Source organism: Terrapene carolina, unplaced genomic scaffold, assembly GCF_002925995.2.
Source record: "Terrapene carolina triunguis isolate 2854851 unplaced genomic scaffold, T_m_triunguis-2.0 Scaffold68, whole genome shotgun sequence".
NCBI classification, from domain to species: Eukaryota; Metazoa; Chordata; order Testudines; family Emydidae; genus Terrapene; species Terrapene triunguis.
Window position 1 is genome coordinate 57,329,064 of NW_020664419.1, and position 19,537 is coordinate 57,348,600.

A 19,537-nucleotide genomic window follows, 5' to 3' on the forward strand; every position below is an offset into this window, starting at 1 on the left:
CTGCATATCATAAAAATAAATTTACTTTGCAGTGTTACCATAATTTTATGTTGTTTTGATCTCAAAGAGGTTTTTATAACGTTCACATTTAAAAAGCATAGCAGCAAAACCGAGCCATCTTTTGTTTATTTATTTAAGATACCAACAAAACATTTGGGGCCAGTCTGTACAAACCCTACTCAAGTGAGCAGTAGCTAAATAAAGCTAATGGGATTACCTGTGTGAGTAAACACAGTCTGGCCCTTTTATAATAACATCATATCACCTACAAGCAAGATTACCCTTTGAAATGGAGGAAGCCATTTAACCTGTTAGCTTCTTTTTTTAATTCAACATATAAACCAATACTGAGGTATGATGTAAATACAATGTAATTTATGTGGCCATTAGTTACTCATATTTACATTTTAAAAGCATCCCCACATTAAGTCCCACCAACATTATCTATGATCTTTGAAGCAAATGCTCTTGGTGCAGATACAATATCTCAGTTGGCAGAGCCTCTTTTCCTCAGTTATGAGTGTCTTAAACATGCTACAGCCTGTATAATAAGCTTGATGTCTTCATAGATGACTTATTGAACTCATTAGTCCTAATGCTGCTGTGATGAGATAGCATGTAAACTTACTTTTTAATTACATCTATTTAGCTGTGTGAATTGAATCCAGTAATAAGACTAATTAATTAATGTGATTTACAAATGCATGAGGACTGAGCCTTTCAAATGGGCAAGGATCAGTTTATCAAATCATCCCATTTCCAGAATTAGTTAACAGGATTCTGTAAATGACTACTTCAAAGTTAGTAGAAGAATTTTAAATCCAATAAGGAATCATTGTGGCCATAAGGGCATTTTCTTTCAAACTGATTATCCCATTGTTTTAGCTCAAGAATTCAGTAAAAAAGAAAGTAAAAGGTAAAACTAGTAATAAGGGCATTGGAAAAATCAGCACTTCACAGACCTATCAATTACTTAATCTTGGCTTAGGGTCCTATAGTTCCCAATTAATAGATGATAAGAGCTGAAACCACTGACCACAGATGTCGGTGTTACTGTACTATGTGTCCTCCGGTCCACCTGCAACACAAACCCCTCTCCATTCAGTCTCCTTTTTTCTGTCAGGCTGTAACCTTATAAAGATATCACAGCCTGCTTGTACAGCTCCTAGCACAACAGGGTCATGGTCCATGACTATGGCTTCTAGTAGGGTTGCCACCTTTCTAATTGCTGGTAACTGGACCCCCTCCCCCTGCGCCCTGCCCCCAGGAGCGCCTCCAGCTTTTCTGCCGCCCTAGGAGGCAGAAGGTCCTGCCCCAAAATGCCGCCCCCCACAGAGGCGGTGGAAGGTCCTGCCACCGAAATACCGCCGCGGTCACCGCCCCCCAAATTGTAGCAGCCTAGGCGACCGCCTAGGTCGCCTAATGGGTTGCGCCGGCCCTGCCTACCCCGCCTCTTTCCCCAAGGCTCCACCCATGCTCCACCTCTTACCTTGAGGCCCCACCCCTTCTCTGCCTCTTACCCCAAAGCCCCACCCTCATCGCTGACTTCTCTACTGCCATCCCTCCATTGTTTGCTGAATTGTCTCCACCCCCCTCCTCCTTCCTCCCCCAGCTGGGCTCCTTCTGCTCCAGGGCTGTGGTGGGAACTGCTGCAGCCTGACAAGGAGCCTGCCTGCAGATAGGAGGTGGACCCAGCTGGGTAGGGGCTGGCATGGGTTAATGACCAAGTGCCTTCCCCACCCCAAGGTAACTGGACTTTTGGTGTCCAGTCAGTATATCTGACTGGACACTGCTAGGTCTCCTTTTCAACTGGAATTTCTGGTAAAAAAACGGGCACTTGGCAACCCTAAATGGCACCCGGACACAGAAGCCAAAAACGGGACTGTCGGGGTAAAACACAGATGGGTAGCAACCCTAGCTTCTAGGCACTATGGCAATACAAATAATACAGTAATAATAATGTGGTTGAACATGGGGGTCACATATTAGATCCATGTTACCATAGCTGGCTTCTGGAGCTCCTCAATACAGAGATCCTAGCTGTGAACTTTAGGGTTAATCTTAGCTTGCTTTTTTGTTTTGTTTGTTTTTAGTAAATTTCTAGCCCTTTGCCTGGTAAAGGTGGAATTGAGGCTCCATTGTAAAGTGACATAATGAAATCACTAGTATTCAAAAGTCCCTAAAAATTATTTCCCTAAAGACCACCATTAATTATTAATTATTAATATTTATTATTGTTATTGTTATTCTTATTATTATTATTATCATAATCATCCACTGAATATCCATCCATGGCTGGTCTTTGGGGCTTGTGAAAACCACAGTCCCGTTTTGGGGAGCACATCACTTCAGTTTGTGGCACTTGGGGTGGGGATGTAGAATAGTATTGCCAGTCGCAAACCACTAGGGCTTCTTCAAGCCCCCTCACAGCTGGCTGCTTGCAGTTGAGATGGCTCCCATGATGAGCAACCAATGCGACCTCTGCCTACAAGAAGGGGCAATTAAATAGCATGAGAGGCAGTGTAGCCCACTACCTGGGATAAGCATGGGACTAAGACCAGAGGCCACCTACACTCTAATCCTGGCTTTAACAATGAGTCCTGTGGCCTAATTGTCATTTATTATTTATGGTGGAAGTGTACTAGTGGATCAGAAATGAGTGCAGTGTGTGGGGGGGGAGTGAACACTGAGGGGGGGAGTGAACATTTATTTCACCGATCTGCCCAAAAATACTATGGCTGGCACTGTATGTCAGACAAATAGCACACAGATGACAGATAAGCCACATAACCAGATAGTACATTGTCTAAATCCAGTGTTTCCAAATAGCAGTACATTTCATCCACAGAAATTATCTCAAGTTATCCCTGGCTTGTAATATGCTTGTAAAAGAAACTAACAGTAGCACATTTTAAATTCTGGCACCACAATGGGTGGTTTTCTAGAGTTCAGTTCTGCAGGTTTCCCCTTATAAATTAGTGTTTCTGTGTGTACTTTCAAAAGTTTTAATAAGGATTAGGAGAGAAATGAGTTGTTTTTTCTTCCCCTTTATCAGCAAGGAAAGCAGCTGGAATGCCAACTACTCTACTGTTACATTTTCCTCCTGTAACACTCTTCAGCTCAGGAAACTGATTCCTGGAGCTCACATATTGATAATGAAACATGAGAGACTTATCAAGTTCTTTACAGCCATCTTCACCTGGAGTGGGCTCCATGAAGTTCTTTCCATTTAAGATATCTTTGATTTACGGAAAATTATAAGTGTTGTGCCTGTGTTTAATGTGTTTTCTGGGTGCATTCACCCAAAGCCATTGGGTGAATGGTTACTATACCAATAAGAAATACCATAAAAATGTTTTATGCAATAGAATGGCTAAACACTACAACTCTAGGCAAACTACAAGGTACGGTAACTGTGGATTATTACCTTTCACTCAGCACTTCTCTCTCTCTCTTCCAAGTATTTCTAAATGTGATGTAAATATAATTCATATGTTTCACAGATTGTGAACAACTTTTCCTAAACCTTTGACCACCATACACAATGGCACCCAAGATGAACATAATTTTCATTCAAACAAGACTGCAGGCATCTACAGTTCCTTTTGTACTGCAGGTGTAATGTCAAAATGTGAAGATATTGGAGTGTACGTCATTCCTATGCAAACACAAAAAAACAATGTAATGTTCAAGTACACTAAAGACAATGTAAAATAAAGTTCAGCTGGACTGAGTCAACTATCCTTTTTGTTGATGCAGCTTGCACACATAAAAATGAATTGTGGGTGCAAACCTGAGCGCCTTTGTCTCTGACTGATTTGAAATCTCAATCAGTTAGCTAAAGGTAAAACTACTTGGATTTGGCCCTGTAATACAACTATGGGTGAAAAAATGTGGGCACAAGTTTTGTGACTGAAAATTGCATTCACAAAAGGGAGACCATCCAGCTGAAACTTCACTTCATAATATATCCTAGCTTACATCTTCTGCAAAGAAAGGCCCATGGTTTTATTTTCGATAGTATAGGACACAGCTTCCCCAAAGACCCCAAAAGTGCAAGCTGCTTGAGGCAGGGCCATTTACTATATGACCCCAATCCTGCAAAGACATAGACATGTGCTTATCTTAACTATTGTGCAAATTTCCATTAAGCATCCCTGTAAGTCTGCAGGATTGGGGCCCAAGTTTGTACAGTGCCTAGCACATTGGGGCCCCAACACGTTCAAGACTTCTAGGTGATACAATAATAATTAATAATAATAAAGAAATTGGATCCACACAGGCAGACCCCTGCCTATACAGAGCCTCCAAAACCTTCCACTTCTAAAGTGAATTTCATGTTACTGAGTTTTCAAAGATCTGCACTTTGAACCAGAACCTGCACTGCAAATATATAAAACTATTTCTGTCATAAAGCCTTTCCCTAACTATATTTGGACTTTACTTTTTAACACTTGCTGCTGTTTTACACATGTTAAAATGTTTTACAATAACTAGCACTAGATTTCGCTGTAACTAGGAGCTCCGCTGGCACGGCAATGAGCTCAGAATAAAAACCTAGAGAGAGACCATGTAATGCTCAGGCAGTTAAAAAGGGGATCAAAGACTAAGAACAACTTGGACAATGCAACTGTGAATTCTTAAGTTGGCTTCAATGTAACTATAACGTGTCTCCTTTTGAAGCTGCCTTACCATAGCAGATACTGTGAATCTCTGTACAATTTGCTAACATTTAAAAAATGAAATGAAAATTATTTAATTTCTTTTGCAAATCTTTCACCGAAAATATTTACAATTTTCTGACCAGTATACAGCAGAGTCAGTCTATTCCATGTAAATGACATACCAGTTCATGTGTGGGGTTCATATGCCTGATCTGGGCTGGCCAAAGGCATCCTAGGCTGGATCTTCTGCTGCTGTAAATAAGAATAACTCCACTGAGTCAATGAAGCTACACAAATTTCCACCAGCTGACGATCTGGCCCTTAGCTTTTCCTCCGTATTTTGCCTATTTTTTATCACAGGCTGGGAGGTCTATGATCGTCTGACCATGCTCCCATTGCATTCCCATGCAGGGTAGCTGAGGATGCCTTTCATGTGCCATTATACCTCCCAAATTAAAATTAATCTCTATTTTTAAGGCCAGATTCCAACATCCTTACTCAGAGCTTTAGTATCTTACTCTACAGACAGTTCTTCTTTCTTCCATGGAACTATTCCTGGATTAACAAGCTACTCACTATGAGCAAGGCTGGCAGAATCTGGCTGTCGTGAATAAGGTCCTGTCTTCTTTCCACATGGGAAAAAACATGCTGTGCTCTTTTAGCATAGACCATGCTGTATAAATCTACACTTCTGTAAAACTCTCATTTAAGACGACCCAAACTCCATAACACAAAACATTCAGACAATTATTCAGGGTTTCCACCAAAGCCCTATAGGGTGGTGGCCCACCACAATTTCATTTTTTACCCCTACACATTTCCTTCCTGGGAAGCCTACGCCCACCATTAACTTCATCTACGATAACGCCAACAGAAACAAAGTTGTCTTTAAAAAGAAAAAAGAAAAAACACATTTAAGTTTCTACCACAGAAACCTCCTGATGGCTCAATTTTCATGCTTACTTAAAAATCCTGCGTATAACTCCTAATGTGTACAAAGGTGAAAAATACTGAGCTTTAACTACAACATACAGAGAATGTTGAGCCGGCACCATCACTGTAAATTTCAGCTGGTTTCTGTCCTTATTGTTTTGCTCAAGAAACTGTACACAAGCTAACTAGTATTAAACTCGGCAGCCTTTGATAGGCTGCAGACATTGTGGATGGGGCTGAGCAATGATCCATTGCCCCTAGCAACTAGTGAAAATTGAAAGAGACAGTTCAAATCCGGTTTCATGTGGGAAGGAGCGTAGGAGTAGTATCAGGGTGTGAGTGGTGTACCCAGAGGCTGAGTGTTACTAATGTGTACTTAGAAATTCTAATAGAGCTGAGTCACAGGTTATTCAGCACTTTCCTCCTTTATGATCTCTAGAGATTCCTATGACTAATGCAACAGTCACTGACTTGGCAGCAAAATGGTCTAAATGCCTCACAGCATACAACCCATTGAACAATCACAAACGTTTCAAAGAAGCCAGGCAATGATTTAATTCTGCCTACCTCCTTACCCAGAATCACTCGCAGTTTATGACTGATGTAAAAAGAATAATGAACAAACTATGTATTGTTTAGGCTTAAACTGGGTTCTGTTTTGAATTTTAAAGAAATTCCAGTAACTACTCAAACAAGAAACACTTAACTGACTGCAGGAAAACAAATATATTGCAGTTACAAATATAAAAACTGTATTTGATCGCCTTCAATGGATGCACTTTCTGGAGAAAGGAATTACTATTATAATCCAAACACACTCCACTTGTGGAGAATCACATAGACATTAACGTGTTTTACCTCATATGCAGTTTGCAGCTCAGCAGTTAAAATCCAGAGTCTCTTTCTCCTTGATTTGTTGTTTGTGTTCCATTCCAATCCTTCATGCACTTACGTATGTGTGTAACTTTGCGAGGCCCATTGGCTTCAAAGACATACCCCTGTATAGCCATTTGTAGATTTGTGCTTTTGAATAGGGAGGAAAAGATACATGAAAATTAATCTATTTATCGAGGTACTGATATTGTCCCCATTACTATAACATCTGAGCACCTCACAAAGATTAATGTATTTACCTTCAGAACAACCTTGTGAGGGAGGGAAGTGCCATTTTGTACAGACTTGGACCTGAGACAAAGAGGGTGGGATCCACTTAGTCTGGGGTTTAGGCACCTAAGTCCCAATTTTGGCTCCATTGCAAGTCACAAAACTCACACCAAACCATATAGGTGCCTAAACTCACTCGGCACCTAAGTTTTTCAGGGTAAAAATTCCCTTGGTACCTATGTTCCTGGGCAGGTGCACTGCTGTTTCCTCTAGGTGTCCAGAAATCTATCTTCCACATAAGCCCCAGAGTGATTCATGAGCCAGAGGAAGACAGGCCTTCATCCATCTAAGTTGCATGCAGGGCTGATCCAGTCGGCGTGTTCATGGTTGCCTACTGGCTTGGGTCCCCATTCAGAATCCAGCTTGAGGAGGTGCTCACTTTTAGCCCAGTGGTTAGAGCACTCACACAGGATGTGGGAGATCCAGGTTCAATTCCCCCCGCTCTGCCAGAGGGGGAAGAAGGGATTTGAACAGGGGTGCCCACCTCTCCTGGGGTGCTCTAACCACTGAGCTATGGGATATTCTGACATGAAGGTGGGGATGTTCCTTCAATGTCTTCTAGTGAAGCTCATAGCTAACTAATGAAAGAGTGACTGGAGCAGCAGGACTAGAACCATGGTCTCCCAAATCCCAGGCTACAGAGTCATTCCCATTCCCATTCCCACCTTCTCTCTGGCCCAATGACTACCTCAGTGTGGATAAATAGTTAAACAGCCAACCACTGAGCTGACGAGCAATCTTCATTCTTTTTCTAGTGTAACTAATATTTAATAATTAAATTAGTTAACTGGAACAACTTCAACAATAGAGATTGAGGGAACCCCCTCACAACAGAATATCCTATAGCCCTTGGTTAGAGCACTCAGCTGAGAGGTGGCAGATTCCTCTTCAAATCTGTTCTCCTCAGCAGGCAGACCAGGGACTTTCACGAGTGGTTTCCTACGTCCCAGCTGAATACCCTAACCACTTGGCTAAAGATTACAATAGCATGCCTCCTTGGGCTGTTTTGTGTGGTATTAGGTGGTCTCCGAGAATACCTACCTGATTGGGGCTAGATGCCAGACAGGTGGAGGAGTAGCTATCCTTCTTGTTTGTGGATTGCTCTAGGACTTAGGCAGGAAATGGGTATCTAGTCGCCTAGAGCGAGGGAGCACTGCATATGCCCAGAGGCTGGAACTAGGGGTGCTGGGAGTACAGGAGCATCCCCTGGCTTTAAGTGGTTTCCATTATATACAGGGTTTATAGTTTGGTTCAATGGCTCTCAGCACCCCCCACTGTACAAATTGTTCCAGCACTGCTGTCAGAGGCAGAAACATAGGTGCCTAGGGAACTCTTATGGCAAAAATTTAGGTGCAAGAGTGAGTTTAGGTGCCTACAGGGTTTAGGTGGCAGCAAATCAGGAATTTTGTGGATTGCAGTGGTGCCTAAAAAGGTGACTTAAGCAGGTAAGTACCTTTGTGGATCTGAGCCTAAGCAATTTGCCAAAGGTTACAAAGGAAGTGTGTGGCAGAACCAGGACCTGAACTTAGTTCTTCTGAATTTCAGGTCAGCAGCTTAACCACCATCCCATTCTTAATGGCCATGCCATTTGAGTGCATCAAGAGGGTTTCAAACTTCCAGGCTAATCAGTATTTTTTACATCCTTATTCCCATTGAATTGTACCTTTTTTCTCAAATATTCCCTCTGAAGCTAATGGGCCTATTTGTGGAATAAAGTTACTCAAAAAAATAAGAGTATCAGAATCTAGCCTTGAGAGACCAGGACACAGGCAGTGTTAAAGAAACTCAGGGTCTGTTTACCACTTCTCTCATGCTAAACCTTATGCCTCACTAATTGCTAATAGTACACAAACACCACTATATTTTCATATGTCCAAAAGAAAGTGCTAACCATAAATGCCAGCACGTTAAAAAAACCACAGTAGAACCTTTAATGTACACTTTGCTAATCCTCCCTCATAATTCACACACCTAAAAGTGCAACCTCTCCGCATTTCTCAGCACAAATTAAATAGCAGAGAACTATACTGCGGTCTCATATTACTAAGACTTACTACTACTTTTACATAATACACTTTTGACTAGGGCTATCAAAATTAATCACAATTAATCACGCAATTAATCGCACTGTTTAACAATAATAGAATACCATTTATTTAAATATTTTTGGATGTTTTCTACATTTTCAAATATATTGCTTTCAAGTACAAAACAGAATACAAAGTATACAGTACTCACTTTATATTTATTTTTGATTACAAGTATTTGCACTGTAAACAAACAAAAGAAATAGTATTTTTCAATTCACCTAATACAAGTACTGTAGGGCAATATCTTTATCATGAAAGTTGAACTTACAAATGTAGAATTATATACAAAAAATAACTGCATTCAAAAATAAAACAATGTAAAATTTTATAGCCTGCAAGTCCACTCAGTCCTACTTCTTGTTCAGCCAATCATTCAGACAAACAAGTTTGTTTATATTTGCAGGACAAAATACTGCTCGCTTCCTGTTTACAATGTCACCTGAAAGTGAGAACAGGCGTCGCAAGATATTTACCTGCCAGATGTGCTAAAGATTCATATGTCCCTTCATGCTTCAACCACCATTCCAGGGGACATGCGTCCATGCTGATGACAGGTTCTGCTCGATAACAATCCAAAGCAGTGTGGACCGATGCATGTTCATTTTCATTATCTGAGTCAGATGCCACCAGCAGAAGGTTGATTTTCTTTTTTGGTGGTTCGGGTTCTGTAGCTTCCACATCAGAGTGTTGCTCTTTTAAGACTTCTCCATACCTCATCCCTCTTAGATTTTGGACGGCACTTCAGATTCTTAAACTTTAGGTTGAGTGCTGTAGCTATCTTTAGAAATCTCACATTGGTACCTTCTTTGCATTTTGTGAAATCTTCAGTGAAAGTGTTCTTAAAATGAACAACATGTGCTGGGTCATCATCCGAGACTGCTATAACATGAAATATATGGCAGAATGTGGGTAAAACAGAGCAGGGGACATACAGTTCTCCCCCAAGGAGTTCAGTCACAAATTTAATTAACACATTATTTTTTTAACGAGTGTCATCAGCATGGAAGCATGTCCTCTGGAATGGTGGCCGAAGCATGAAGGGGCATACGAATGTTTAGCATATCTGGCACATAAATACCTTGCAATGCCAGCTACAAAAGTGCCATGCAAATGCCTTTCTCACTCTTTGGTGACATTGTAAATAAGAAGAGGGCAGCATTATCTTCTGTAAATGTAAACAAACTTATTTGTCTTAGTGATTGGCTGAACAAGAAATAGGACTGAGTGGGCTTGTAGGCTCTGAAGTTTTACATTGTTTAGTTTTTGAGTGCAGTTATGTAATTTAAAAAATCTACATTTGTAAGTTGCACTTTCACAACAAAGATATTGCACGACAATACTTGTATGTGGTGAATAGAAAAATACTATTTCTTTTGTTTATCATTTTTACAGTGCAAATATTTGAAGTCAAAAATAATATATTCTGATTTCAATTACAACACAGAATACAATATATATGAAAATGTAGAAAAACTTCCAAAATATTGAATATATTTCAATTGGTATTCTATTGTTTAACAGTGTGATTAAAACTGCGATTAATCGTGATAAATTTTTTTAATCGCGATTAATTTTTTTGAGTTAATCGTGTGAGTTAACTGTGATTAATCACCAGCCCTACTTTAGACCCTTTTCTAGTATACTATGAAGTATGATAAACAGTCATTGCTAATCTATATGTCAAATAGGTAAACAAAGTACATTTTTTGTGTTTGTTTATTCATTAATTCACAAAGTTCAGCGATCTGCAATGAGTCATTACTGCAAATTAGACAAATTATAATAAAATGTTATCCAATTTAATACTTTTCCCTAACTTCTTAATGAGGTTGCAGTTGTCTATGACCTGCTCCACCAAAGACAAAAATAATGTAAGATATTAACACAGTTTAGAAATGCTTTTAAAACAGTTATAGAGATTTACTTTGTTGTTTAAGATAAAGTATTTACAGAAAAGTGCCATATTTTACATCAATCATACAACAACACATCTGGTATCTCTAATTAAATTGTGTGAAAAAAGCCATCCTTTTGCTTTCATTATTCAGCCACGGTAATACAGCTACTGGGAACCACAAAAGTATTCTTCATGCTCAAAGCCGAACATGAATGGTTATGACAGGTAGTTGCAAAAATCAGTCTCTGTGAATAAGGGATTTTCTTTTCCATTTATGGTTAAGCTGCAACTGACTTACAATAATCATAATGGCCCTGATTCAGCAAAGCACTTAAGCACGTGCTTTGTTCTGCTGAACATGAATAGACTAAGGCCTGAGTTTAAGCGCTTCACTGAATCAGGATCAATGAGACTAAAGAAATAAATGCTCTTAATCTTGGTGAAGCTGCATTATTTTATTAATATGCATTTCTTTTAGAGATTATCTGCAGACTGATTCCCCTCGCTGACACCAGTGAAACTCTTCAAATCTGATTTACTGTGGTGTAAGGAAAAGGCGAATCAGTCCATAAAAAGAAGTAAACTCCAGTTGCTCTCAAAAATATGACTAAAAACATTGGCCCTGATTTAGGGAAGCACTTTAGCACGTGCTTAAGTTTATCCCTATACAGAAAAACATATAAGCACATCTTTAACTTTAGGCATATGCGTAAAATTAATCACGCGCTTAAAGGCTTTCCCGAACAGGGATGTTTTCCTCAATCAGATCCATTATTCAGAGTAACTTTCATCTGTTTTAATGTGATTATTCTATATATATTCTGAAATGAGTTTTCTGTTTAATTAAGCAAACTTTTTTTTTAAAGAGTTGAAATGTATTTAAATAGCTGGTAAAGGAATCATAGAATCAACTTGCTAGGACATATTTCCACTTAATGCAAACAAATAACTCCTTAAAATACACTGTTTGTTTTCAAGTTGGAACTGGATGTTCCATTTCATGTGATGATTCAGTTATAACTCACAAAACATACCAATACACTCAGACTTTGTTTTGAAATCAAATTGGTCTCTAAGCCCTGGCAGTAATTTTGAATATGCTGCTTATAACTTTTTTCTTCCCCCTTTTTTTATAAATACTTCATGTATGTTGCCACTACAAGCTAGGGGTGTGATTCCCAACTCATGTATACATACTTGTGCTAGCTCTCATCGGCGCAAACATACTAAAAGTAGTAGTGAAGCCTCGGTAGCACGGGCAGCAGTGACGCAGGCTAACTTCTCCCAGTACGTAACCACAGGGTCCAGGCGGGTTGGTATTCAAGGTGGCTAACCCATGCTGCGGCTGCTGAGGTGAGAACACAAGTATGAGTAAGCAAGCTGGGAATCACACCCATCACTCCTAGCCTTAGAGTGATCTTAAAAATACCCATTAAAATGCTTTCCTGTGTATTGTTACTTTCCTATTTAAAATTTATATCTTTAAAATCAGGAAATGCATGTAGTAAGAACATAATAAGTAATAAAGTCAGTGTGATAGAAAAATAAATATAGCATTTTTGCCTGGGTTAAATGTCAGATGTAAGGAAGTGCAGAGCATCCTTACTTCCTATAGAATCACTCATCCTTCCTCTACTGAGACTGCTTCCAAAAGGCTGTTATTAAGTCTGGGAAAGGATGTGACAGAAAACCATGGTAAAACACTTGAACACATATGGGCTATAGACTTATCTATCATGAACTATATTTATTTAACAAAGGAGCAAAGGCATGTTCCATGAGCAAATGTAACATACAGGTCTCCATAATTGCACCTAAACTTAGGTAATGCTCTGTGCAGTGTTTGATTTAGAATGTTAAAATATTAACAGAAGTTTGCTACAGCATAGTGTTCCTATCAAAGTGCAATGACTCATAAGAATGCTAAATTCAAACCAGATGGGCATAAACACTAACTGAAAAAAATCAGATATTTAGAGGTCAGCATGGGTCTTCATAAAAATGAAGCCCTTGTATGAGTTACTGAAAAATGAACTTCAGTGATAAAAAAGAAAACAAGAGAAAATATTAGTGATTTTATTTTAATTATACAAGCCACTGTCAATTAGAAGAACTAACATTTACAAAACTTTACACGGCTGTTTTAATTTGAAAAAGATGACTATGGTAATCTTTAGACTTCAGATAAACAGCACTTCAGAGTCTCCTGTATAGTGAGGGAGAAAGGGATACATTAGCTCAGTATGCCACGCTAATATTCTGTAAGAATCTCTGTGCTTCCCATCAAGGAGTAACCCTGATTATAGATTAGTATGGTACAGAAATCTTCAACCACAGCTCTGTGGCATGATGCCAACCTTAGCTTCTCTTTGAACCTGACCACAGAGGGGGAAAAACTCTCATTCCTGTTGTCATACTAAAACATTTCTGATGCTTTGTTGTTAAAAATGTGTTTTGTTTCATTTTTCTTTCCTTATGTTATCCAGTGCTCTCTACCATTTACAAATTGTCTGGAATACTTATTTTAAACTTTTATACCCTACCAAAAGAAAAATATGTGGGCTCAAAATTAATATTGTTTTTGACTTATGGTGAAATTCCAGTGATGTTTAACTTGGACTGCTATATTTGTGCATTTTAAAGAGAATAGAAAAGAATACTTTTTGAGCTGAAATGTGTAATGGGAGTTCCCTACTGTTTTGTTGCTGGAACCTTGGACAACAAGAAAAATGACAAGCCTATAATTTATTTCTTTTAAAACACACAGCCTAACTAAGTAGAGAAAATAAGAGTCCTACCAGTGCTATAAACTATTAAGGCATATGTTTGTATCCCTGCTCCCCGATTAATTTGTTAACCACTACCATTCAACCTCCTCATAAAAAATGATTGTTCAATGTATATTACTGTCAACGATTTTATATTCCAAACCATAACCTCTTGGGGGCACAAGTAAGCAAAAGATATATGTGGCTTCCATCATGCAGAAGCCCACACAATGCTGTTGTAGCCAGTTTCTCTAGGCTTCTGGGGCCTCCTGCAAAAGGGCCATAATTTTATTTTGGAACAATGTTCCTTTATTTGTGGCATGTGTTTTACCATGAATGGCAAGGATTTTTAGACAAGGTAATGGGTAAAATTCTGGCCCCTTGTAGTCAATGGGGAACTTTGCTATTGACTTCAGTGGGAGCCAGGATTTCACCCAATGAATGTAAAGGGGTTTCAAATGGATGCTGTAGAACCTGTAGAGGTGTCGTCACAGTATTTCCAAAACAAAGATCCAAATTCTGTGCAGATTTTCTTTTTGGGGTTCCTTATGATTTATTATTTGTGTTGCAGTAGTACCTAGAGATCCCAGTCAGGGATTGGGCCCCATTGTGCTAGGCACTGTACACACATCTTAAGAAGAGACCTCTCCCAAATCTAAGCAGAGATAACAGAACTCTAAATCACTTCAGAGCTGTACTTCAAGCCAATCAGGGACATTAGTTGCTTCTACTCACTGCATAGTGGAAGAAGTGGTTGGGAAAAGTTGGGGCTTCCTGAATAGCCTTAGGAAAACTTTGCTGTCCTATGCTGGAACCCTCAGTTTAAAAAAAGGAGTGAATATTTGGGAATCCCCAAATGTTCTGAGCAGGCACTGGTCTTCTCGGTGATTTGGAAGACAGTATGAATCTGCTGGTACTATATTATTTCTATAAAGATGTGGAGATATGGGCCCATAAGTGTCGCTATATATAATTGGAGTTATTTTGAATTGTAACCAGGGCCGGCTCTAGGTTTTTTGCTGCCCCAAGCAAAAAAAATTTTGGCTACCCCTTCCCCCCCCCCCCCCCTTTTTTTTTTGCTTTTACACGTTTGCACTTTGCAGTTTTGTTTTGACTGTTTAAAATTTAAAAAAAAATGAAAACAGAGAATTTGTACTTAGTGAAATAAAACAATTTCTTACTAGTGTAATTTTAACATTTAATTTTAACAAAATCACAATTACAAACAATTTGGGTTCAACTATACACTAATGAAAAATGTTAATGTCTTCCAGTTTCTCATTAATTAAAAGAATTTATATGAACTGATTTTTTCTGGTTTTTATACTTGCGTAGTCTTTTAATAAGTCAGTGAAATCTAAATTTTTTGCAATAGTACTTTCAATTGAAATTAATGCGAGTCCTGACAAACGATTTTGAGAAATGGTGGACCTCAAATAATTTTTTAGTAATTTCAGTTTTGAGAAACTGCGCTCACCAGAAACCACTGATACTGGTAATGTTAAAAGAATGCGTAATGCTATAGCAGTGTTTGGAGTGAAAAAATCATTTCTTTCTATAAATTCTAATACTTTTAGAGGAGAAGTTTTAGGACTTATTAGCTCAGATAAAGCTATTAATTCATCATGCAATTCTACTGCATCAATGTCAGCAGAGTTATCAGTACTGAGCGCTAAATGTAGGTCTTGGCAGTGCTTCATGAGGTCTTCTTTGGAAAACTGATTTTTAATATTTCCAATATCATATAAAGATTCAAAAGTTTCACAATGACCATGCAACTGACAAAATCTTTCTTCAATGGAAGTTATAGCTACATCCAAAATAGAATAGAAACATTCAACTTTAAACCTTTCGTTTGGATCGAGAATCGGATCATCATGAGCCTCATAACAAAACTGTCTTGTTTTTTCCCGAGGACGAATGAATTGTTGAGGTGCAAACGTCGGTTCAAAATCAAGATCCTCTGCTTTTGTTGTTGCTTCTTTGACAGTTTCTTCAAATCCTTCATCTGAATGGTATTTTTTTAAATATTCCAGCGTTTTATTCAAAATCGTCTTTGCCTCGGATATGTCTATGGTTATGTTCTGCATAACTTTGCTGGTCAAATTAATTTGATTTAGAATATTATGCCAAATAACCGTGCAACATGAAAATTGAAACTGCATCATTTTCTGAGCCAATGTTTCAGCTTCATGTCGAAATGAAGGATCATACGACAAGTCCTGGCTTATTTTGAATAGTGCATTGTAAATCTCTCCTGATGAATATCGGAATGGTCTAATAGCGTCTATCCTGCTTTCCCATCTAGTTTGACTTAGAGGTTTAAGTGTGAGTTTTTGTTCAAGATGCTTCTTCAAGACTGCCAACAGTGTGTGGAAGCACTAAAAAAGTTATAAATTGCTTGCACTGTGGTAAAATATGAAACGGCATCTTTAGATGATTTGGCGGCATCACTAACAACCAGATTGAGCGAATGCGCATGGCAAGGAATGAAAAAAGCTCGATTGTTTAAATTCAGTATTCTTTGCTGTACACCTGCATGTCGTCCTCGCATGTTTGAGCCGTTATCGTACCCTTGGCCGCGCCTATTTTCTAAAGGTATTCCATAGTGTTCCAGTCTCTGTAGAATTACATCTGTGAGGGCTTTCCCAGTAGTTTCGTTCACTGGTATAAATTCTAGAAAGTGTTCACAAATTTTCGCTTCTGCATTTTCATCAATTTTCAGAAATCGTAAAACTATTGACATTTGCTCAATTTTGCTCAGATCTTGAGTACAATCAACTATAATTGAGTAATATTTGGCATGTTTCAAATTCGATAAAATTTCATTACACACTCCATTAGAAATTAATTCTATTATCTCATTTTGTGTATTTTTACCCAAATAATGGGTGTGAATCTCTCCATCTTTCACTCTTCGTACATGCTCAGCCATAACATTATCAAATTTTGCCAATAACTCAACCAATTTTAAGAAATTTCCATTGTTATTCTCATATAAAATATCCGAGGATCAACCGAATGCGAGGCACCGTTTGACTAGGAAATTAATGATTGCCAGTAAACGTTCCAACACAGCTTGCCAACGTAGAATTTCTGAATTTAGTTGACATTGCTGTACCGCGTCGATTGTTGTACCAGAACGTAATCTGTTTGACAGCTCAATCCAATTTGTCAATGAGCGTAAATGATTATTTGATATTTCATGTTCTTTCAAATGCTGATGCAAATTTCACCAGTGATTAAAACCTGCAGTTGCCAGAAGAATGTCCGAGTTACAGAACAGTTTGCAGCAAAAACAAAAAACTACATCTTTGGTCTGTGAATACACTAACCACGATCTATTAATTTGTTCCCCATTTTTCATTTTTTTCTTCATACTGGATGGCATAAATCGACGATTTGACTCATTAAATGGATATTCAAATGTAGGATCTAGTTTTGAAGGACCTTTTTTCACAATAATCATTTGCATTGCATCAGTAATTATTGTCGGCCATGTACTTGGATCCGATCCTATGTCAGTCTCTCCACCTTCCAATAATTGTTCTTCAGTTTTAGATTTGGATAACAGTTCTTCGTTTCTGGACTCTTCAGCTGAAGTAGTAAATCTTTGGATGGATTGTGATTGTTCGTCTTTATCAGTTAGCAAAGATAATCTTTGGTCAGATTGTTGTTCATCTTTATCAGTTGATAAAGGTAATCTTTGGTTCGACTGGTCTTCATCAGTTGATGAATAATCACCTTCAATGCATTGCTTAGAGCTTTCTCCTTGATTGTCGACTTTTTAAAAATACTTTTTTGAAGTACGAGAGTTTTTCTAATTCTTTTTGCCATTTCTCTCTTTGTTGCCGGTAGGCAGCACCAGAAAGTCGTTTTCGTTTTTGTCCCAGCATTTTAGCCCTATAACCACCGGCACCGACACGAAACGGAAATTAGCGCGAATGGCGCCGATAGGGCAGCACAGTACACACACGTAATCGTGATTTGAGTGACCGTGTCACAACATGACACAATATTTTTCAGGTCACGCTCCTATTGCACTACTATACTTGCCGTAGGTAAGGCGCTACTCATTGGGGCGAGAGAGCTTCCCACGAGCTCAGATACACACTGGACCCAGCCCTGCTGGCGTTTTCCCAGCGCTGATGCCGCCCAGCTGGGAACCCAAGGGGCATGCAATGGAGAGAGCTCTGGGGCTGGAGGAGCCAAGGAAGAGGTGCTGGGCTTGCTGGACAGATGCTGCCCCTCTCTGCCAGGTTGCTCGCCCCCTGCAGAAGGGGAGGCAGAAGGAGACTCCAGGCACCGGCGTGTTGTGCGGGGCTGGGGAGGGAGGCAGCAGCCTCTGGGGCTCCAGCAGGCAGAAGCTCCCCAGGGGTCCCGGGAACCCTCCCACCCAGCCCGACTCTTACCTTGCTGTGGATCTGTCCCGAAGTGGATTCATCTCCCATCGCCGCCTCTCCCGTGGCAGTGGGTTGGGGCTGCTGCTGGATCCCAGCCCCGCTCATCCTCGGTCTTTGCCTTGGCCCCAGCACGAGTTCGGTTTAGCCCGGGCTGCCGCTCCGCTCCCTTCTCCCCTCCCCTGGCAGGAGGTGGAGCAGAGGGGAGGAGGAGGAGGAGGCAGAGGTGGGGACAAGCCGAGGAGGAGCGGCCCACTCGGGCCCCATGTTCCGCCCATCCTCTGCAGCCAGGGCAGGGCCGCGCTACCGGCTCCCGCAGCAGCCACTCCTCCCTCCCCCCCAAGGTGGGAGCCGGTAGCACCGCCCTGCCCCGGCTGCAGAGGACGGGCGGAACATGGGGCCCGAGTGGGCCGCTCCTCCTCGGCTTGTCCCTGCTGCCCCCCCAGCAGCGGCCCGCCCGGGCCCCATGTTCCGCCCGTGTTCCTCTGCAGCCGGGGCAGGGCCGCGCTCCCGCCTTGTGGGGGTTGCCCGCTGTCCGCAGGAGAGCGGCAGGGACACGCTCCCCACTTAGCCAGGACCCAAGCCCCGGGATGGGGACTGGAGGACTGGGTGCTGCAACACCCTCCACACCCCTAGTTCCCATGCTATGACGTATATTAATAGTTATATCAACCAATGAAAATGCACCTTTCTTCAGAAACTAACTGAAGTAAAAATGGAAAAGTTGATTAAAATCGATGATTTAAACCAGGCTTTCCTCTTGGTGAACTAAACCATGATTTAAATTGCCTTGCTTTAAAAATCAATCCACCCTGATTCCAAGCTACCAGTGGCAAGCCAGCCCTGTGTGCTTCAGAGGTTTTCAAGCTTATGGTGACAGAGCAAGACATCTATGAGTGGAGTGGGCTGGTGTCCTACAGAAGAGGGCCCAAAGAATACATCCTTTCCTGAAATGTGACTACCTATCTGGAATTCCTACCACCAGAAAAGTTTGCTGCTATCAGAGTCAAAATTTATGGTGGCATCAACAGGATGCTGTGTTAGTGACCACCTGGATTACTGACTCTCTACAGCTTACAATACAGCCTGCTCTGACTACACCTACCTATAGACTACATGCAAATGCACACGATAATAGAGATTCTCAAAGAACTGCACGGCCAGCCCCCATTCATCCGGCACATTTCTAGACTGCATACAAACCTCAGCCATATTTTGGACATTGATTTTGTTACCCATGCACTACACTGAAACTAGCCGAGAGGTTCAGCAGCCTAGTAGCCATGAGAAAACCCTCAAGTAAACTGAGGATCTGCATTGATCCAAAATCACTGAGTAGAGCATTGGACAACCTACCTTATGAGAGTACACTCAAGGAGCTTGGCTTCTTTAGCCTAACCAAAAGAAGGCTGAGGGGAGATATGATTGCTCTCTATCAATACATCAGAGGGATAAATATCAGAGAGGGAGAGGAATTATTTAAGTGCCAACGTGGACACGAGAACAAATGGCTATAAACTGGCCATCAACAAGTTTAGGCTTGAAATTAGACGAAGGTTTCTAACCATCAGAAGAGTGAAGTTCTGGAACAGCCTTCCAAGGGGAACAGTAGGAGCAAAAT